This window comes from Pristiophorus japonicus, chromosome 2 (assembly GCF_044704955.1).
Source record: "Pristiophorus japonicus isolate sPriJap1 chromosome 2, sPriJap1.hap1, whole genome shotgun sequence".
In the NCBI taxonomy this organism is placed as follows: Eukaryota; Metazoa; Chordata; class Chondrichthyes; family Pristiophoridae; genus Pristiophorus; species Pristiophorus japonicus.
Window position 1 is genome coordinate 307,644,376 of NC_091978.1, and position 23,219 is coordinate 307,667,594.

The window sequence follows — 23,219 nt, forward strand, 5'->3', positions numbered from 1 at the left end:
TGAGAGCCCTCCTTTCCATTCTCCTCCTTCCTCTACAAGCAGATTGTCCTCTTGTTCGCTGCCTCTGCTCCAACTCCCTCTCATACTCGAGTTCGAGGGGACTGCAAGTAGAGTCCCCATGTCTGGGAGCTAGTTCTGTGAGAACCCTTTAAATGAGAAGCAAGGCTTTTTCCACTTGCAGCACCACTCCCTGTGCCCTCAGCAACTTTAAATAACTTCAGAAAGTTGCACAGTCTTACACACAGCCAGTAGAAATCAAAAATCAAGTCAGCTGTAATTTGTTGCTGATCCCTTTAAATATCGCTGGTGGCGAGTGCTTCCTGCTGCTGAACACATGTTCAGCTGTTCGTGATTTGGAGAGGTGGTTAAATGGAGCGGCAATGTGGAAAATGGCAGATCGCGCATCAAAACAGCGTTGCACATTCATTGATGTCACGATCTGCCTCATTTCCATTTCTGCAGCGAGCGCAGGAAACAGCATCACTGCCGACCAGCCAGAATGGCAGCTGATAAGGGAACTGCCGGAAGTGGGAAGTGAGGGGGCTGCCATTTTTCTTCCAAACCAGTCTTAACAGCTGGCACAATTTCCTTGTCAAGAAGTCTTACTGCAATTTTATAAGGCTTTGGTGAAAGCACACTTAGGGGGAAAAATTGAATATATGCGGTTTTGCGTCGCTAATATCGCCTGGTTGCTAATTTTAGCACCGGGAGATTTTTAGTGCCGGCAATAGCAAAATTGATTTTTAGCGCTCTAAGGGGCCAAAATGGCCTCTTCCCTTAAGGCCTGTTTTCATGCTCTGCTGCTGCCGATCCATCCTAAGTGCGTCATCAGAGCGCGCACCACCAATGGCGAAATTCTGCCGAAAACATCTTGCTCCCACCGCTTGGTGACCGGCAGTTCTTTCTGCCGATGCACTGAGCTTGGAGTACTTCTAAAATGGCATTGTGGTTGCCATTAAAGGGGAGGACTTACTGTTGCTGCCGTCATGTTTTTTTTGTCGGCCGACTGCCCTGTCTGGCCGACAATTATGTCCCTGGATTCGGCCAGGCCGCCAACAGGCAGCCTGGCACCCCGTCTTGGGTGCCAGGCCGCTGATCCGGCTGATTCCCTCCCTGGTGGCCCAGTGGACCTTAAAGAATCGCACAGGTTCTTCCCTTCAAGTGAAGGGGAGGGCCGTGGTGACGCAGCACTGCGATGACGGTGATGACTGACAGCGGCGAACACTACACCCGCTCCCAACTTTCACTGCTCTATTCTGCAAACTTCCGCTTACCACCACACATTATGACTGACTTCCGGTCCACTGAAAAACAAAGCCAAAGAGCGGAATTTCGCTTGAGAGGGCCTGTATCCACCGTGCCGGTAAAAACAGCAAAAACACGGTAGGTGCGCCCCGTTTCCAGCGGTGGGCAATTTCGGCCCCTAAGAGTGGAGTGCAGCGCTAAGCGAAGCGTTCCACACTTCTCTCAGGGCACTAAACTGGTAGTGCTACTGAAGTTCTGGTGCTAAAAAAACGGCATCATAGCGCTCAAAGGGTAGGATCGCTGCAAAACATAAACACTTAAAATAAATTACAAATTAACTACTTTAAACATTAGGAACACTAAATCAAGTAATATTATTGCAAATAAAATGAAGTAAAATCTCCAAAACCTACCTGGTACACTGATCCCTTTCATTAGTGCCCCGAGATTAATATGGAAGAACCAATCACCGCCCTCCATCCTTATGATGTCATAATGTCATTACTTTTTATTTCTCATTTTGTCCCCTCGACATGTCCTGTTATGGTTGCTCCAGGCTTGTGCTGCCTCCGTTGTCAGGGAGCAGCTTTAAAAAAAAAACTCCCTGCAGCTGATCCAGGCTCGAGCTGCATCCATTGTCAGGGAGCAGCTTTTTTTTCTAAACTCCCTCCAGCTGCTCCAGAATGGCAATATACTTCCAAGTTAGGATGGTGTGTAACTTGGAGGGAAACCTTCAGGTGACAGTGTTCTCATGCACCTGCTGCCCATGTCCTTCTAGGTGGTAGAGGTCGGGTGTTTGGGAGGTGCTAGGGAAAAGCCTTGGCGAGTTGCTGCAGCCACGGTGCGCCGATGGTGGAGGGAGTGAATATTAAAGGTGGTGGATGGTTTGCAAATCAAACAGGCTGCTTTGTCCTGGATGGTGTTGAGCTTCTTGAGTGTTGTTGGAGCTGTACTCAGGCATGTGGAGAGTATTCTATCTCACTCTTGACTTTTGCCTTGTAGATGGTGGAAAGGCTTTGGGGAGTCAGGAGGTGAGACACTCACCACAGAATACCCAGCCTCTGACCTGCTCTTGTAGTCACAGTATTATGTGGCTGGTCGAGTTAAGTTTCTGGTCAATCGTGACCCCCAAGATGTTGATGGTGTTGGATTCGGCGATGATAATGCCTTTGAATGTCAAGGGGTGATGGTTAAACTCACACTTGTTGGAGATAGTCACTGCCTGGCACTTTTGTGGCACGAATATTACTTGCCACTTATCAGTCCAAACCTGAATGTCGTCCAGGTCTTGCTGCATGTGGGCATGGACTGCTTCATAATCTGAGGAGTTGCGACTGGCACTGAACACTGTGCAGTCATCAGCAAACATCCCCACGTCTGACCTTATGATGGTGGGAAGGTCATTGATGAAGCAGATAAAGATGTTTGGGCCTCAGACATTGAAACATAGAAACATAGAAATTTACGGCGCAGAAGGAGGCAATTTCGGCAAATTGTGTCCGCGTCGGCCGACAAAGAGTTGCATGGCCCTTGGTCAGCAACCCAAGGTTACATATAAACCTATGAACAATGACGGAAAGGCAAAGAGCTCAACCAGTCTGTCTCACACAACTGCGACACCCCTTATACTGAAACATTCTACATTCCACCCCAACCAATCTCCTGGGAGATGCAAAAACTAAATAAAAACCCAGGCCAATTTAGGGAGAAAAAATCTGGGAAAATTCCTCTCCGATCCATGCAGGCGATCGAAACTAGTCCTGGCCGTATTCTATTCCCTGCAGTACTTACCATTATATCAGCGCCGTCGAACAAAAGGTCATCCAGTCTAATCCCAATTACCAGCTCTAGGTCTGTAACCCTGCAGATTACTGCACTTTAAGTGGCCATCCAACCATCTCTTAAATGTGCTGAGGGTTTCTACATCCACCACGCTTCCAGGCAGTGAGTTCCAGATCCCCACAACCCTCTGCATAAAGAAGCCCCCCCTCAAATCCCCTCTAAACCTTCCACCAACCACTTTAGAACTATGCCCCCTCATAATAGATCCCTCCACCAATGGAAATAGATCCCTTCATTTCACTATGTCCAAGCCCCTCAATATCTTCTACACCTCAATTAGGTCTCCTCTCAACCTCCTCTGTTCCAATGAGAACAAACCCAGCCTATCCAATCTGTCTTCATAACTAAGATTCTCCATTCCAGGCAGCATCCTAGTGAATCTGCTCTTCACCCTCTCTAGTGCAATCACGTCATTCCTATAATACGGCGACTAGAATTGCACGCAGTTCTCCAGCTGTGGCTTAACCAAAGTATTATACAATTTAAGCATAACCTCCCTGCTCTTATATTCTATGCCTCGGCCAATAAAGGCAAGCATTCCGTATACCTTCTTAACCACCTGTCCACCTGGCCTGCTACTTTCAGGAATGTGTGGACAAGCACTCCAAGGTCCCTTTGTTTATCTACACTATTAAGTGGTCTACCACTTAATGTTTATACCCTTTCCTTATTAGCCCTCCTAAAGTGCATCACCTCACACTTCTCTGAATTAAATTCCATTTGCCACTGCTCTGAACACCTGACCAGTAGAATGATATCCTCCTGCAGCCCATGACTTTCCTCTTCATTATCAACCACACAGCAAATTTTAGTGTCGTCTGCAAACTTCTTAATCATACTCCCTATATTCAAATCTAAATCGTTGATATATACCACAAAAAAGTAAGAGACCCAGTACTGAGCCCTGCGGAACCCCACTGGAAACATCCTTCCAGTCACAAAAACATCCATCAATCATTACCCTTTGCTTCCTACCTCCAAGCCAATTTTGGATCCAACTTGACACTTTGCCCTGTATCCCATGGGCTTTAACCTTCATGACCAGTCTACCATGTGGGAACTTATCAAAAGCCTTGCTAAAGTCCATATATAACACATCGTATTTACTACCCTCATCAACCCTCTTGGTTACCTCGTCAAAAAATCCAATCAGGTTAGTCAAACACGATCTTCCCTTAACAAATGCATGCTGACTGTCCCTAATTAATCCTTGCCTTTCCAAATGCAGATTCATTCTGCCTTTCAGGATTTTTTCCAATCATTTTCCCACCACTGAGGTTAGGCTGACAGGCCTGTAATTACTCGGCCTATCCCTTTCTCCCTTCTTAAACAAGGGTACTACATTAACAGTCCTCCAATCCTCTGGCACCATGCCCATATCCAAAGAGGACTGGAAAATGATGGTGAAGGCCTCTGCTATTTCCTCTTTTACTTCGCTCAACAGTCTGGGATGCATTTCATCCGGGCCTGGGGACTTAGCTACTTTCAAAGCTGCTAAACCCTTTAATATTTCCTCTCTCACTATAGTTGTTTCATCCAGAATATCATACTCCTCCTCAAAAGCAGTATCTGCATTGCCCCTTTCCTTTGTGAAAACAAATGCAAAGTATTCATTAAAAACCCTATCAACATCTTCCGCCTCCACACAAAGACTACCTCATGGTCTCCAATAGGTCTTACCCTTTCTTTAGTTACCCTCTTACTCTTAATATATTTATAGAACAGCTTAGGGTTTTCCTTAATTTTACTGGCCAAGATTTTCTCGTGCTCTCTCTTAGCATTCCTAATATCCTTTTTAATTTTGCCTCTTAGCTTCCTATATTCCTCTAAAGATTCTAAAGTATTTAGCCGTTGATATATGACATAAGCGTCCCTTTTTTTCTTAATCCTCCCCTGTAAGTCGCTAGACATACTGGGGGCTCTAGAATTATTTTTCCCAGCCTTTTTCTTTTAGGACACATGTTTGGCCTGAGCCTTCCGGATCTCCTCCTTGAATGTCTCCCACTGTTCCGACACTGATTTACCCACAAGTAGCTGTTTCCAGTCCACTATGGCCAAATCACTCTTTAACTTAGCAAAATTAGCTTTTCCCCAATTCGGAACTTTTATTCCAGGCCTATTCTTGTCCTTATTCATAACCAACTTGAATCTGACTAAATTATAATCACTGGCCCCCAAGTGCTCTTCCACTACTACCCCTTAAACCTGCCCAACTTCATTCCCCAAAACTAAATCCAAGATGACTCCCTCTCATGTTGGGCTTGCTACATACTGACTAAAAAAGTTCCCTTGAATGCATTTCAGGAATTCCGCACCCTCTATACCCTTCACACTAAATTTGTCCTAATCAATATTTGGATAATTAATATCCCCTATTATTACTACCCGATGGATTTTGGACTTCACAGTAATTTGTCTACATATTTGCTCCTTTATCTCCCTCCCACTGTTTGGGTGTCTATAATAGACGCCCAGCAGTGTGATCGCCCCTTTTTTATTTTTCAATTCGACCCATATAGCGTCATTTGATGATCCCTCTCACATATCATCCCTCCTCACCACTGTAATAGTTTCTTTAATCAGTACCACAACCCACCCCACTTTTTACTCCCCTCTCTATCTTGCCTAAAAATCCTGTAGCCAGGAATATTTATCTGCCAAACCTGCCCCTCGTTCAACCATGTTTCTGTATGGCTATAATGTCATACTCCCAAGTGTCTACCTGTGCTCTTAGCTCATCCGCCTTATTCGCTATACTCCTTGCATTAAAGTATATACCATTCAGCACAGGAAGACCTCCTTGCTTACTAGATACTAAGCCCTGTTTATTCTGTCTTACAGATTCATAAGAACATAAGAAATAGGAGCATGAGTAGGCCAGACGGCCCCTCGAACCTGCTCCGCCATTTAATAAGATCATGGCTGATCTGATCATGGACTCAGCTCCACTTCCCGATCTGCTCCCCATAACCCCTTATCCCCTTATCATTTAAGAAGCTGTATATTTCTGTCTTAAATTTATTCAATGTCCTAGCTTCCACAGCTCTCTGAGGCAGCAAATTCCACAGATTCACAACCCTCTGAGAGAATAAATTTCTCCTCATCTCTGTTTTAAATGGCGGCCGCTTATTCTAAGATCATTCCCTCTAGTTCTAGTCTACCCCATGAGTGGAAACATCCTCTCTGCATCCATCTTGTCAAGCCCCCTCATAATGTTATACGTTTCGATCTCATTCTTCTGAATTCCAATGAGTAGAGGCCCAACCTATTCAACCTTTCCTCATAAGTCAATCCCCTCATCCCCGGAATCAACTTAGTGAACCTTCTCTGAACTGTCTCCAAAGCAAGTATATCCTTTCGTAAATATGGAAACCAAAACTGGATGCAGTATTCCAGGTGTGGCCTCACCAATACCTTATATAGCTGTAGCAAGATTTCCCTGCTTTTATACTCCATCCCCTTTGCAATAAAGGCCAAGATACTATTGGCCGTCCTGATTAGTTGCTGTACCTGCATACTATCCTTTTGTGTTTCATGCACCAGGACCCCCAGGTCCCACTGTACTGCGGCACTTTGCAATCTTTCTCCATTTAAATAATAACTTGCTCTCTGATTTTTTCTGCCAAAGTGCATGACCTCACATTTTGCAACATTATACTCCATGTGCCAAATTTTTGCCCACTCACTTAGCCTCTCTATGTTCTTTTACAGATTTTGTGTGTCCTCCTGACACATTGCTTTTCCTCCCATCTTTGTATCATTAGCAAACTTGGCTATGTTACACTCAGTCCCTTCTTCCAAGTCATTTATATAGATTGTAAATAGTTGGGGTCCCAGCACTGATCCCTGCGGCACTCCACTAGTTACTGGTTGCCAACCAGAGAATGAACCATTTATCCCAATTCTGTTTTCTGTTAGTTAGCCAATCCTCTATCCATGCTAATATATTACCCCCAGCCCTGTGAACTTTTATCTTGTGCAGTAACCTTTTATGTGGCACCTTGTCAAATGCCTTCTGGAAATTCAAATACACCACATCCACTGGTTCCCTTTTATCCACACTGTTCGTTACATCCTCAAAGAATTCCAGTAAACTCGCTTTCTAGATTCTTGCTATCCAATTTCTGCTTTACTTCCTTCCCTTTTGAATTCGTTCTCAGGTTCCCATCCCCCTGCCAAGCTAGTTTAAACTCTCCCCAACAGCACTAGCAAAACTCCCCACAAGGATATTGATCCCGGCACTGTTGAGGTGTAACCCGTTCGGTTTGTACAAGTCCCATCTCCCCAGAAGCGGTCCCTATGCCTCAAGAATTTAAAATCCTCCCTCCTACACCAACTTTTCAGCCACATGTTCATCCTCTCTATCTTTCTATTCTCATGCTCATTAGCATGTGGCACCGGTTGTAACCCAGAGATTACTACCTTTGAGGTTGTACCCTTTCATTTCCTTCCTAGCTCCCTGAATTCTTCCTGTAGGACCTCATCCCTCACTTTACTTATGTCGCTGGTCCCGATATGGACCACCACCTCTAGCTGTTTATTCCCCCCACCCCCCAGGATGCCCTGCGTCCACTCTGTGACATCCTTGACCCTGGCACCATTGCCCTGAGGAACTCTTGCAGCGATGTCCTGGAGCCGTGATGACTGAACTCCAACACCCACAACCATTTTCCTTTGTGCGAGGTATAACTCCAGCCAGTGGAGAGTTTTCCCCTTGATTCCCATGGACTTCAGTTTTACTAGGGCTCCTTGATGCCACACTTGATCAAATGCTGCCTTGATGTCAAATTGAGGTAAAATATCAGCTTTGTTCTGACTGAATGCAGAGCAGGCTCGAAGGGCCACATGGCCTACTCCTGCTCCTATTTCTTATGGTCTTGAGAGGTTTTGATAAAGTAAATAGTGAAAAAATACTCCTTCTAGCAAGTGGGTCAATAACTAGAGGGCATAGATTCAAATCATTGGAAAAGATCCTGAAGAGAGATGAGAAGAATGTTTTTTCACTCAGAGAGTTGTTCGGACCTGGAACCTGAAAAGGCGGTGGAAGCTGATTCCATAAGTAATTTAAAAAGGGAGTTGGAGAGGTCCTGGATGAAGAGGAACTTACAGGGTTACTGACAAAAAGCAGGGATGTGGAACTAAGCACAACTGCTTCCTCAAAGAGCCAGCACAGGCATGATGGGCCGAATAGCCTCCTTTTGTGCTGTAAGTTTCAATGATTGTATGATTCTAACAAATATTCTGATCATATATCAGTAAAGTGTAATAATTAGAACTAAGGAGTGAGTCGGGACAATACTTGGAGAGTTTTGGTTTAAAAACCTCAACTATAAATTTTTTCTTTAAATTTTGATTAATTTTGATATTCTAGTTATTATTGATTTTCTAGTACAAAACTAAATAATTTTTCACTTAGCCTGGGAAATCTTCTCAGTTATGTCATTATGTTAGTCCTATTACAAAATGAAATATAGACAGACGTAACATGAAATTCCTGCTTTGCAGAAGGAACCATCTCTACCCTGGAAATGTGAAGTGTCAGCTACAGCATTTTCAAAAGCTACTCTTTATAGGACTCCTCAGGGCACTACACCCAATGTCTACCCTGAGTCTCTGCCTGCTGCCTCGCCAGAAGCTTCCACAGTTGCTATTTCTCAGTGCATTCCTCATGCTTTTTACCAAAATTTATTGCTCCATTGATTTTTACAACTGTTTGAGTTAACAATATAAACTACAATTTATCTTGTAATTTGAGAAGTTGTATTTCCTCTCCTAAAATAAATAACCTGCTGCATTCACTTTGATTTACCTAATTCCATTCCCAAGTAACCAATCCCTTTAAATGAATCATTACTTTTATTAACCGAGTAACAGAAAGCTATTTATACTTTAAATAAACCATAGGGTCACTGAGAGTTTAGGTTAAATGAACATGGTAGGTCATTGTTACCGAAGTCTAACTATTGTGGGAAGAAGGAATAAATTGTTGAAGTATGGGCTAAAGTACTGCTGATCTGAAGTTCTGAAGTTCTGAAGCTCTGCCCTTTCACTGACACGATAAATTGTGTGGTACATGTGATTAATAGCTATGTTAAAGCTCTTACTAGAATCATACAATGAGAATGATGCAGCATGATGAGGCCATTCAGGACATCATGACTCTTTGAAAGAGATACAAATCGATAAAGAGGAGGTATTTAAAAGTTTGGCAGCGCTCAAAGCAGAAAAGTCACCCAGTCCAGGGATGCATCCTAAGTTGCTGAGGGAAGTAAACGTGGATATTGCGGAGGCTCTGACCACAGATATATCACTGGTGCCAGGGGACTCGCGGATTGCAAATGTTACATCCCTGTTCAAAATAGGGGAGATGGATAATCCCAACAATTACAGGCCAGCCAGCCTTTTGAAACCTTATAATCTGAGACAAAATTAATTGGCACTTAGCAAAATATAAGTTAATAAATAAAAGGCAGCACAGATTTGTTAAAGGCAAATCGTATTTGGCTAACATGATTGAGTTCTTTGATGAAGGAATGCAGAGGGTGGAGGAGGGTAGTGTAATTGATGTTGGCCATATAGACTTTCAAAAGGCATTAAATAAAGTTCTACGTGACAGGCTTGTTTGCAAAATTGAATTGTCGGGATTAAAGATGCCGCATGTTGTGTACATAAATAAACAGACTAACTGAAACAGGAGTAATGTAACTTACTGCGTCTTTCACAGCAACTCCCAAAATAGTGTTCCAAAACCAGCATGAACCAGCATGTTTACAATAGTATGTGACTAGCTCCCGCAAGGTCCTAATGCCTGTCTAGTATCCTGTAACAAACAAATAGCGTATGAAAACACAATCTATGAACAGACAAAGTCCTTGAGATAGCCAAACCATCTTCTGATATGCTGAGACAGGCCTGGAGCTTGGGGTGTTTGATCAAGGTTATCGGTTGGGAAACAGAATGGTGCCTCTGTTCCATCCTGCTGGTCTGTTGGCCTGTGAGTTGGGATCAGTCTATGATGGTTCCATCGAGTTCAATCATTGAGCTCGTAGGTGTGAGGGCTGAACTTTCGCCCGATTTGTTTTGGAGGCAAAAGTGAATATGTGAGCTTATGACTTCGGTTTGGGCAATTAACTCTGACCCAATCTCTGTTCTTCAGTTGGGACTTTTGAGCGCTTTCTTTTGTGTCAGTGTACAAGTTTGCTTTTCGTTGGCGTTCCGAAATCTGGGATGCGAGTGTGATTATCTTCGCGCTAGGTTGGGCTAGGAGTTTGAGAATGTCCAGTAGCCAGCGAAGATTCCACCAAATCTGAGCTCAGCGGGTGTCTTCCCCGTTAGTAAGTGCTTTGTCAAACGGTATGTGTGAAGAATAGTTTGAACCGCTTCGTCGAATGTTTGGCAAGCTGCGAGGTTGGTTTTCAAACCCTCTCTGATGACGCGGTTAAATCACTCAACACCTCTGTTGCTTTGAGGCTTGTACCGAGCAGTAAGGCGATGCTCGATAACATGATGAGTGAGAAAATCCGTGAACTTGTCAGACACAAACTGTGGTCCATTGTAAGTGATTCTGACCTCTGGGAGGTCCCACTTTGTGAACATACGCTGCAGAATAGTGACAATCGTTGATGAGGTCACAAGTTGCAGCAATTTCTGGCCATTTAGAATGCAGGTCATGTACAACAACAAGGAAATGCTGGTGCTATGGAGCTGCTTCAACTGGTCCGAAGATATCCAACTGAAATTGTTGCCATGGTCTTTATGGCTTTGGAATGGGCTTCATTGACACTGGTCGGATGTTTGTGACCTTTTAGCTCAGACTGCATGCTTCGCAGTGTGAGGCAAACTCCTCAATGCGAGTGTCAATCCCAGGCCACCATACTGAATCTCTGCTTCATGCGGACTGTCATGTATCCTACATGGCTACTGTTGGTACTATCACAAGGTGTGCCACCAGAGGGCACAGCAGTGGGAGTCTTGTACCTGTACAGGTGTGCCTGGCCTAGTATAAAAGGCAGGCCACCAGGTGTGATCCTCACTCTGGAGTTATCAATAAAGGACTGAGGTCATGACAGTTCAATAAAACACATTGCCTCGTGGAGTCATTATCAGAGCATCCAAGGATATAACACGAACAATGCCAGGGTGTCCATCGTGTGCCAATGAGAGAACACGCTGTTGAAACGACTGGGGAATTATTGCTCTATCACCACGAGCTAGGTAGCCATCATTCCAAATGGAAAATTAATCGCAAAGTCTGTGGAATGTTTTCAGCTCTTCCGGAATTTGCTTAGGCCACTTGGTCTGGAGGAAGTGGCACACGTGCTGGAGTGTAGCATCACGCTGTGATTCGGTTTTGAGTTTGTCGCAGGAGATAAGGTTTCTGATGGACTGAGTGATCATCGATGTGTCATCAGTGAACAAGTCAGCACCAGAGTCCGAAACAAGTGTCGAGCGGCTGAGCATGTCTGCTACGTGGTTGCGACTGCCAGCGATGTACTGTCCATCAAAGATATACTGATAAAGATAATCTGACCATCGGCTGATTCGTAGTAGTCTATACCCAGATATAGTTTTCAAAAGACTTTCAAAAGGCTTTTGACAAGGTCCCACACAAGAGATTGGTGTGCAAAATCAAAGCACATGGTATTGGGGGTAATGTACTGACGTGGATAGAGAACTGGATGGCAGACAGGAAGCAGAGAGTCGGGATAAACGGGTCCTTTTCAGAATGGCAGGCAGTGACTAGTGGAGTGCCACAGGGCTCAGTGCTGGGACCCCAGCTCTTTACAATATACATTAATGATTTAGATGAAGGAATTGAGTGTGATATCTCCAAGTTTGCAGATGACACTAAACTGGGTGACGGTGTGAGCTGTGAGGAGGACGCTAAGAGGCTGCAGGGTGACTTGGACAGTGATAGAGAATTGAAACAGGCTGCATTTAGACAGGTTGAGAAAACACAGACTGTCTGTTTCAATTGATGTGATTGTTGTTGACTCGCCTGGGCTGTCTGTTGGGATTGTCCTTTCCTCAGGTTGTTCCCTCCATCTGTCCACCAGGTGTGGTGCGAGTTCCCCATTGGAATCTGCCTCTGGTTCCGCAGTGCTGTTGGTAAATCTGCTTTTGACTTGGTCTACATGCCTCCGGCAGGTTTTGCCTTGTCCATTTGTACTACCAGTAGCCTGTTTCCTTCCTTGCCCGTTACTGTCCCTGCAAGCCATTTGGGACCCCTGCCATAGTTTAGTACAAACACTTTGTCCCCTATCTCAATCCATCTCCCCCTCGAATTTCTGTCATGGTACTCAGTCAGCTTACGGCGCTTTGCCTCAACGGTTTTGTGCATGTCTGGGAGGATTAATGAGAGCCTTGTTTTTAAAGTCCTTTTCATCAACAGTTGCGCGGAGGGGGATCCCAGGCAGTGATTGCGGACGAGATCTGTATGCCAACAGCAGTCACGACAGGTGACCCTACAGTGTGGGACCTTGGATTTTAAACATACCTTGTTTAATGATTTTCACTGCTCTCTCCGCCTGGCCGTTGGACGCCGGCTTGAACGGTGCCGTCTTGACGTGATTTATGCCGTGGTCAATTATAAAGCCTTGGAATTCTGCGCTGGTGAAACACGGACCATTGTCACTGACTAATATGTCAGGGTCTCCACAGTGGTGTAGGTTGTGCTCGAGTTTAAAATGGTGCATTCGATCTACTTTGAAAATGCATCTACAACTACGAGGAACATTTTGCCCATGAATGGACCCGCATAGTCTACGTGCACCCGCGACCACGGTTTGGTAGGCCAGGGCCAGGGGCTCAGTGGAGCCTCCCTGGGGGCATTGCTAAGTTGGGCACAAATGGTGCACCTTTGGACGCAGAGTTCCAAGTCCGCGTCAATACCAGGCCACGAGACGTGTGATCTGGCTATGGCCTTCATGAGAACGATCCCCGGGTGCTCGCGGTGGAGCTCCCGGACAAATGTCTCTCTGCCTTGCAGAGGCATGACCAATCGGCTGCCCCACATCAGGCAGTCTGCTTGTAGTGATAGCTCATGCATGCGCCTATGAAAGGGTTTTAATTCCTCGGGGCAGGCATCGCGAGCCTCTGCCCAGTCACCGGTTAGGACATATCTTTTTACTAAGGATAACGTGGGGTCGCTGGCCGTCCTGGCTCTGATTTGGCAAGCCGTCATGGGTGAACCTGTGGACTCAAAGGCATTGATTGCCATGACTATCTCACAGTCCTGTTCGTCAGACCCTTCCATGGTCGCCAGGGGTAGCCTGCTGAATGCGTCGGCAGTTGTCTGTGCCTGGTCTGTGCCTTATGGTATAGTCGTAGGACACCAGCATGAGTGCCCACCGTTGAATTCGCGCCGAGGTGTTGGCGTTTATTGCCTTGCTCACGGATAAGAGGGACGTGAGGGGCTTGTGGTCGGTTTCTAACGCGATCTTGGCCCCGAAAAGGTATTGGTGCATCTTTTTGACACCGCACACGCATGTGAGCGCCTCCTTCTATAACATTCCGTACCCGCGAAAGTGACCTGGAGGCATAAGCTATGGGTTGTAATTTGCCCGCACTATTGACATGTTGCAAAACGCACCCGACCCCATACGCTGACGCATCGCGTGTGAGAACTAGCTTTTTACCTGGGTCAAAGAAAGTCAAAACACTGTTGGAACACAGAAGGTTGCGTGCCTTATTGAAGGCGCGTTCCTGGGTGTCCCCCCAAAACCAATCGCACCCGTTCCTGAGTAGCACGTGGAGAGGCTCCAGCAGCGTGCTTAAGTTCTGCATAAAGTTCCCAAAGTAATTGAGTAGCCCGAGAATGGCGCGCAGTTCTGAGACATTCCGGGGCCTGGGTGCCAGGTGAATTGCTTCTGTTTTGGACTCTGTTGGGTGGATTCCATCAGTGGCAATCCTTCTGCCCAAAAATTTAATCTCGGGTGTGAGAAACAGGCACTTGGATTTCTTGACTCGTAGGCCTACCCGATCCAACCGCTTTAGTACTTCCTCCAAATTACGGAGATGGGAGTTGGTGTCCCTGCCCGTGATAAGTATGTCGTCTTGAAATACAACCATCCCCAGGATGGACTTGAGCAGACTCTCCATGTTGCGCTGGAATATGGCAGCTGCCGACCTGATGCCGAATGGGCATCGATTGTACATGAAAAAGCCTCGATGTGTGTTGATGGTGGTGAGTAGCTTGGATTCCTCGGTCAATTCTTGCGTCATATACGCAGATGTGAGGTCTAATTTTGAGAAAAGTTTACCTCCAGCCAATGTGGCAAATAAGTCCTCTGCTCTGGACAGCAGATACTGGTCCTGTAGGGAGACTCTGTTTATGGTAGATTTGTAGTCCCCACAGATTCGTACGGATCCATCAGGCTTCATGACTGGGACGATGGGACTTGCCCAGTCGCTAAATTCCACAGGTGATATAATGCCTTCCCACAGAAGCCTGTCTAGTTCATGTTCAATCTTTTCCCTCATTACATAGGGTACAGGTCTAGCATCATGTGTGATGTAGATTTTGACTTTGGCCCCTTTGAAAGTGCCCACACCTGGCTGAAAGAGATGTTCAAATAGCTTTATAACTGTTGAGCAGGAGGTCTGTTCCTCTAATGACATGGCATGGACATCATCCCATTTCCAGTTTAGTTTTGCCAGCCAGCTTCTCCCCAGCAGTGTTGGGGGGTCTCCGGGGACAATCCACAGGGGAAGTCGGTTCATAGAAACATAGAAACATAGAAAATAGGTGCAGGAGCAGGCCATTCAGCCCTTCTAGCCTGCACCGCCATTCAATGAGTTCATGGCTGAACATGAAACTTCAGTACCCCCTTCCTGCTTTCTCGCCATAACCCTTGATCCCCCGAGTAGTAAGGACTTCATCTAACTCCCTTTTGAATATATTTAGTGAATTGGCCTCAACTACTTTCTGTGGTAGAGAATTCCACAGGTTCACCACTCTCTGGGTGAAGAAGTTTCTCCTCATCTCGGTCCTAAATGGCTTACCCCTTATCCTCGGACTGTGACTCCTGGTTCTGGACTTCCCCAACATTGGGAACATTCTTCCTGCATCTAACCTGTCTAAACCCGTCAGAATTTTAAACGTTTCTATGAGGTCCCCTCTCATTCTTCTGAACTCCAGTGAATACAAGCCCAGTTGATCCAGTCTTTCTTGATAGGTCAGTCCCGCCATCCCGGGAATCAGTCTGGTGAATCTTCGCTGCACTCCCTCAATAGCAAGAATGTCCTTCCTCAAGTTAGGAGACCAAAACTGTACACAATACTCCAGGTGTGGCCTCACCAAGGCCCTGTACAACTGTAGCAACACCTCCCTGCCCCTGTATTCAAATCCCCTCGCTATGAAGGCCAACATGCCATTTGCTTTCTTAACCGCCTGCTGTACCTGCATGCTAACCTTCAATGACTGATGTACCATGACACCCAGGTCTCGTTGCACCTTCCCTTTTCCTAATCTGTCACCATTCAGATAATAGTCTGTCTCTCTGTTTTTACCACCAAAGTGGATAACCTCACATTTATCCACATTATTCTTCATCTGCTATGCATTTGCCCACTCACCTAACCTATCCAAGTCACTCTGCAGCCTAATAGCATCCTCCTCGCAGCTCACACTGCCACCCAACTTAGTGTCATCCGCAAATTTGGAGATACTACATTTAATCCCCTCGTCTAAATCATTAATGTACAATGTAAACAGCTGGGGCCCCAGCACAGAACCTTGCGGTACCCCACTAGTCACTGCCTGCCATTCTGAAAAGTACCCATTTACTCCTACTCTTTGCTTCCTGTCTGCCAACCAGTTCTCAATCCACGTCAGCACATTACCCCCAATTCCAAGTGCTTTAACTTTGCACATTAATCTCTTGTGTGGGACCTTGTCGAAAGCCTTCTGAAAGTCTAAATACACCACATCAACTGGTTCTCCTTTGTCCACTCTACTGGAAACATCCTCAAAAAATTCCAGAAGATTTTCAAGCATGATTTCCCTTTCACAAATCCATGCTGACTTGGACCTATCTTGTCACCTCTTTCCACATGCGCTGCTATGACATCCTTAATAATTGATTCCATCATTTTACCCACAACCGATATCAGGCTGACCGGCCTATAATTCCCTGTTTTCTCTCTCCCTCCTTTTTTAAAAAGTGGGGTTACATTGACTACCCTCCACTCCATAGGAACTGATCCAGAGTCTATGGAATGTTGTATCCGCTATTTCCAAGGCCACCTCCTTAAGTACCCTGGGATGCAGACCATCAGGCCCTGGGGATTTATCGGCCTTCAATCCCATCAATTTCCCCAACACAATTTCCCGACTAATAAGGATTTCCCTCAGTTCCTCCTTCTTACTAGACCCTCTGACCTCTTTTATATCCGGAAAGTTGTTTGTGTCTCCTTAGTGAATACCGAACCAAAGTTCTTGTTCAATTGGTCTGCCATTTCTTTGTTCCCTGTTATGACTTCCCCTGATTCTGACTGCAGGGGACCTACGTTTGTCTTTACTAACCTTTTTCTCTTTACATATCTATAGAAGCTTTTGCAGTCCATTTTAATGTTCCCTGCAAGCTTCCTCTCGTACTCTATTTTCCCTGCACTAATCAAACCCTTTGTCCTCCTCTGCTGAGTTCTAAATTTCTCCCAGTCCCTGGGTTCGTTGCTATTTCTGGACAATTTGTATGCCACTTCCTTGGCTTTAATACTATCCCTGATTTCCCTTGTGGCAACATGACTCTTGTATAAATGCTACACATATATGCGTGGGTGCAAACTGGAGTCATGAGCATGTCGCCAGCGACTAGCCCTTGTCACCCAATAGCTACCTTTTAATTTGCTTTGGTAGCTCAAATGCATCCGGCACAATGGACTACCACAGAATGAAGGCATCATGACTGCTGCCAGGATACTGGCATGATGCGCTGCCTATGGTCACACACCAATTGAACATTGGAGGAGTGGAATCCTTTTTGGTTCCAGTACATAGCAGAGTTGACATGCGGAGCTTGCAAAGCAAAGCACATGCTGTTAATGGCACCCTGCACCATGGGGAGGGAAGCCTGCTATCCGAGCAAACCCTTGTGCTCTGGCAAGGGAGAATGAATAGAGAGCCTCAGTGACCTCCCTAATGCAACAGTGGATGACAAACTGGGAGATCTTGCAAATATCTCCAACTCCAGCCTGGAATGATCCACTTAAATGTTCATTGCCACGGTCTCCTTCACAGCCTCTGGCAATGCAGTCCTTGCTCTGCTCTGAGATAGCAGTTGTGGCTGCAGCAATTAGAAAATTTCAGTGAGGACCTCCTCAGTGAAGCGCAGATGTCTCACACACTGTGCCTTCCTGAGTTTCAAGTATTAGAATTGCTCCCTGAACACCCACGGTGGATAAGACCTCCTGCTGAGAGCCTTTCTCCCCCTCCTCCTCCTGCCTCTTTTAGCAGCTTGTCCTGCTCTGCACAGCCTCTCTTGATTCTCCCAATCACGCTCGATTCCAAGCGGAAGGCCTACTAGTGCACTCATGTCTGGGAGCAATTGCTTTGTGCAGAAGCCTTGAAGTCAGCAAAAAAGTACTTCAGCACTTGCCACACCACTCCCTGAGACTGTTGAAACTTGAAAGAGCGACGGAAAGCATCAAAAATGTGTAGAATTGTAGCAACAGCCAGAATAAGTCAACGAACAACTAACCTGTAAATAGAATTTACATAGCACCTTTCACGACCACCAGACATCTCAAAGTGCTTTTAAGTATTTTTGGAATGTAGTAATGTAAGGTGGGAAATGCAGCAGCCAATTTGTGTACCGCAAGCTCCCACAAACAGCAATGTGATAATGACCAGATAATCTGTTTTTGTTATGTTGATTTTGGGATAAATATTGACCAGGATTCCGGGGATAACTCCCCTGCTCTTCTCCGAAATAGTGACATAGGATCTATTACATTCACCTGAGAGAGCAGACGGGACCTTGGTTTAACGTCTCACCCGAAAGATGTTGATAATCCCTTTAGATAGCACTGATTGGTGGATCCTTACTGCTGCTTAACACGTGTTCAAGCTGTGTGTGATTAAGACAGAGCATTGGCTGGAGCATCGAGTTCCAAAATAGCAGCGCTGGTGTCAAATCAGCGTGAAGACGTCACGATCTGCCTACTTCCGGTGGACATTCACTGCGTGCGCACTAACAGTCTCACCAAGATGATGGTGAGCGCTTCGCATTAGAAGTGTGCGCATGTTTGCCACAGATGCCATTTTGCAGCTTTAAGGCCACTTGTAGCAGACAAAAAAATGGCCATTATAGTGCCCAATTTCTCACTCTGTGTGCCATTGAGGAGTAATTTTCTGGTCTAGCCTCTACATCTTCTACAAATGAACAACATTATTTTTTGGCATTAACCTTAGGCGATGATTATTAAAAACACTACACATTCCTTTAGGGCAAGGACATCGATTGCGGCATGGAGAGATTGGCGATCACAGCTTGGGTGATAGAGGCCAGCTGCAATCATAGCATGGGGAGTGAGGCTATCACGGCTGGAGGGAGAGGATAGTGATCGCAGCAGGGGGTACAGAGAGGCAGGGATCGGCAGAGGGAAGGGTGAAGGATTCCTTCAGGGGCCGGAGGAGCACTCCTGCTCCTATTGGCCCACGAGTGCTGTAAAAGGCAATTACCCTGTGAAGCCGGCAGCTCCCACTCCCTTTCACTGCCAGGTTTCCTGACCACTGCAAAATCCGCACTATAACTAAACAATTTAAGTTAAATAAGGCTCCCAATTATCTCTCCATGACAGGACACTAGGACATGTTATCCATTTTTTCATTTTTAACCCCCCTGGCACTCTTCGATCCATCATGCAGCGGCATGCCCACTACTTTGGTCAGGTGTCTTACCCCCGCACAGCTGACCCTTTCTCCTGTTTTCAGAATTCTCGTTCTGCCTGGATCCCTCCCTCTGGCCTCTTACCCTCTCTAGATCTTTTCATTGCGAACTGCCGGTGTGACATCAGCCTTCTCAATTTCTTTGCTCCCCTCACGCACTCCAACCTATCTCCCTCTGAACTTGCAACACTGCACTCTCTCAGATCCAACCCCTCATTAAACCTGCTGCCAAGGGTGGCGCTGTTGGTGCTTGGCAAACTGACCTCTACCTTGCGGAGGCTGAATGCCAACTCTCTGATACCTCCTCCTATCTCCCTCTGGACCATGACCTCACTACTGAACATCAAGCCATAATTTCCCGGACCGTCACTGACCTCATCTCTTCTGAAGATCTTCCCTCCATGGCCACTAAGCTCATTGTTCCCGAACCCCACACAGCCCGCTCCTACCTCCTTCCCAAGATCCACAAACAGGACTGCCCTGGTAGACCCATCATTTCAGCCTGTTCTTGCCCCACGAAACTGATTTCTTCCTATCTCTAATTTATTTTTTCTCCCCTTGTCCAGTCTCTTTCCACCTACATCCACGATTCCTCCGATGCCCTCCACCACTTTAACAGTTTCCAGTTTCCTGGCCCCAACCCTCTCCTTTTCACTATGGACATCCAATCCCTCTAAAACTCCATCCCCAGCTGGATGGGCTGAGGGCGCTGTGCTTATTCCTTGAGCAGAGGCCCAACCAGTCCCCATTCACCACCACCCTCCTCCGCCTGGCTGAACTTGTTCTCACATTGAACAACTTCTCCTTTGACTCCACTCACTTCCTACAAATTAAAGGTGTTGCTATGGGAACCCGCATTTTCGTGAGCTATGTAGAACATTTTTTGTTCCAGCCCTACTCAGGTCCCCTCCGTCACCTCTTTTCCAGTACTGTATTGGGAACGTTTCAGCCTCTCACCCTAAACTAGAAAATTTCATTCACTTTGCTTTCAATTTCCACCCTTCCCTCACCTTCACATGGTCCATCTCCGACTCTTAGCTTCCTTTACTTGACTTCTCCGTTTCCATTTCTGGGGATAGGCTACTGAGAAACATTCACTACAAGCCCACTGACTCCCACAGCTGCTTGGACAACACTTTCTCCCACCTCGCTTCCTGTAAGGACTCCATTCCATTCTCACAGTTTCTCTGTCTCTGTCGCATCTGTTCTGATCACGTCATCTTCTATCCGAGTGCTTCCGATATGTCTTCCTTTTTCCTCAACCAAGGATTCCCCTCTATCGTGGTTGACATGGCCCTTGACTGTGTCCATTCTATTTCCCACACTTCTGCTCTCATCCCTCCTCCTCCCTCCCAAAACCACGATAGGGTTCCCCTTGTCCTCACCTTTCACCCCACCAGCCTTCACATTCAACGGATCATCTTCCTCCATTTCCGTCACCTCCAGCGTGATCCCATCACCAAACACATCTTCCCCTCAGCATTCTGAGGGGACCGCTCCCTCCGCGACACCCTGGTCCACTCTGCAAACACCCCCAACATCCCCTCCCCTTCCCACAGCACCTTCCCGTGCAAGCGCAGGAGATGCACCACCTGCCCTTTCCCACTGTCCAGGGCCCCAAACACTCCTTCCTGGTGAAACATGATTTACATGTACTTCTTTCAATTTAGTATACTGTATTCGCTGCTCGCGATGTGGCCTCCTCTACATTAGGGAGACCAAACGTAGATTGGGTGATCGGTTATGTTCTGCAAAGCGTTCAGTCCGTAAGCTTCCGATCGCCTGTCACTTTAATTCTCCACTCTACTCCAACTCTAATCTCTCCATCCTCGGCCTCTTACACTTTTCCAATGAAACTCTTGTACTATCATCCCATTTGTCTCTTAATCTCTTCTGCTTTCCCTCCTTTCCGTACCCCTACACTTGCTTAAAAATCTGTTACATCTCTAACTCTTTCCAGTTCGGACGAAAGGTCATCAATCTGAAATGTTAACTCTGTTTCTCTCTCCGCAGATGCTGCCTGTCCTGCTGAGTATTTCCAGCATTTTCTGTTTTTGTTTCATTGGTGCATGTGCTTTCCAAAAGTCCACAGGAGGATAGAGTGGTACTTTTTTCATTGTTCTCTGACATTCCACATTATTGACAAAACTCATGTGGTCACGCAATTACTTATTAAAATTACAGGTGGTATCTCATCAAAAGAATCTTTTAATGGATATATATACCAATTTCCTAAGAACTAAATGTAATTGTCAGAAGTGGGGATGTTCGTGGATGACTGCACAGTGCTCAGCGCCATTCGCAACTCCTCAGATAATGAAGCAGTCCATGCCAGCATGCACAAAGACCTGGACGACATTCACGCTTGGGCTGATAAATGGCAAGTAACAATCACACCACACAAGTGCCAAGCAATGACCATCTCCAACAAGCGAGAGTCTAACCACCTCCCCTTGACATTCAACCATATTACCATCGCCAAATCCCCCACCATCAACACCCTGGGGGGGTCACCATTGACAAGAAACTTAACTGGACCAGCCACATAAATACTGCGGCTATAAGAGTAGGCCAGAGGTTGGGTATTCTGCAGCGATTGTCTCACCTCCCGACTCCCCAAAGCCTTTCCACCATCTACAAGGCACAAGTCAGGAATGTGATGGAATACTCTCCACTTGCCTGGATGAATGCAGTTCCAACAACACTCAAGAAGCTTGACATCATTCAGGACAAAGCAGCCCGTTTGATTGATGCCCTATCCACCACCTTAAATATTCACTCCCTCCACCACCGGCGGCACCGTGGCTGCAGTGTGTACCATCTATAAGTTGGTACACACTGCAGCAACTCACCAAGGCTTCTTCCACGGCACCTTCCAAATCCGCGACATCTACCACCTAGAAAGACAAGGGCAGCAGGCGCATGGGAACACCACCACCTCCAAGTTACACAACATCCTGACTTGGAATTTATTGCTGTTCCTTAATCATCACAGGATCAAAATCTTGGAACTCCATCCCTAACAGCACTGTGGGAGTGCCTTCACCACACGGACTACAGCAGTTCAAGAGTGTGGCTTATCCCCACCTTCTCAAGGGCAATTAGGGATGGTCAATAAATGCTGGCCTTGCCAGCGGCATCTACATGCCATGAATGAACTAAAAATATACTTCTGGCCATGTTCTTTGCTCCCGTGCTAGCTACCTCACCAGAAGTAGGCGTGCACAGCGCGGACGCCATTTTTCACACAAAATGGCACCCGTTGCGCCAAAAAATCAGGCACTACAAGCCGAATTTCAAAGTCTTAATCTCTTTTGTTTGCAATATGGATTTTGAGCGTATCATGCCTAAAGGACTGCTGTGTGTTTAAGAGAAACAAAACTTGTAACTGGAAAAAAAAGTATAAAACATTGGGGCTTGAGTGTTATGTTAACATATCATATAGTATATTCAACAGTTAAACCGTAGCGCTTGACAGAGTTTCAACTATTCTCCACAAGATGAGCATTCCACCACTGCAGTTTATTTTCTTTTCATGCAGTATTTGTCATTTATCAAGTGGAAAAGAACAAACATACATTATCTGGAGAATGGTACAACATGACCTGTCAATGACTTTTTTTGCAGTCAGTTGAACAAACACAATTCAAAACTGTATTCATTCCCCCCTGACAAACAACAGCAATTTACAAGTTGAAATTTTTGCATTTTGTTTCAAGTTGAATCTTTTTATTAGCTTATAGACATCTGTTACTCTTTATTTGGAGAATCTCTCCTCATCTTTGCCTTGATTGAGTTACAGTGATCCTGCCAATGTCCTTATTAGGCATTTGCAGCATTGGGACTGTGCCCTAATTCAGATATAATCGAATTTTCACATTAGTTTTTCAATAGCTGGGGACTGAATTGAAAGCAACTGCTTACTCTGTGATATGTTTGGTACTGTTTATTCAGACATATCGTTATGATTTTATGATTCCTGATCTCACAAAACTGTGATAAGATTGGAAATTCTAGCCCACAACTATTATTATTTCAAAAAGGAGGCAGACAAAAAGCAGGAAACTATGGACCAGTTAGCCCAACATCTGACATTGGGAAAATGCTGGAATCCATTATTAAGGAAGCAATAGCGGGACATTTGGAAAAGCATAATTCAATCAAGCAGAGTCAGTATGGTTTTATGAAAGGGAAATCATGTTTGATAAATTTGCTGGAGTTCTTTGAGGATGTAACGAGCAGG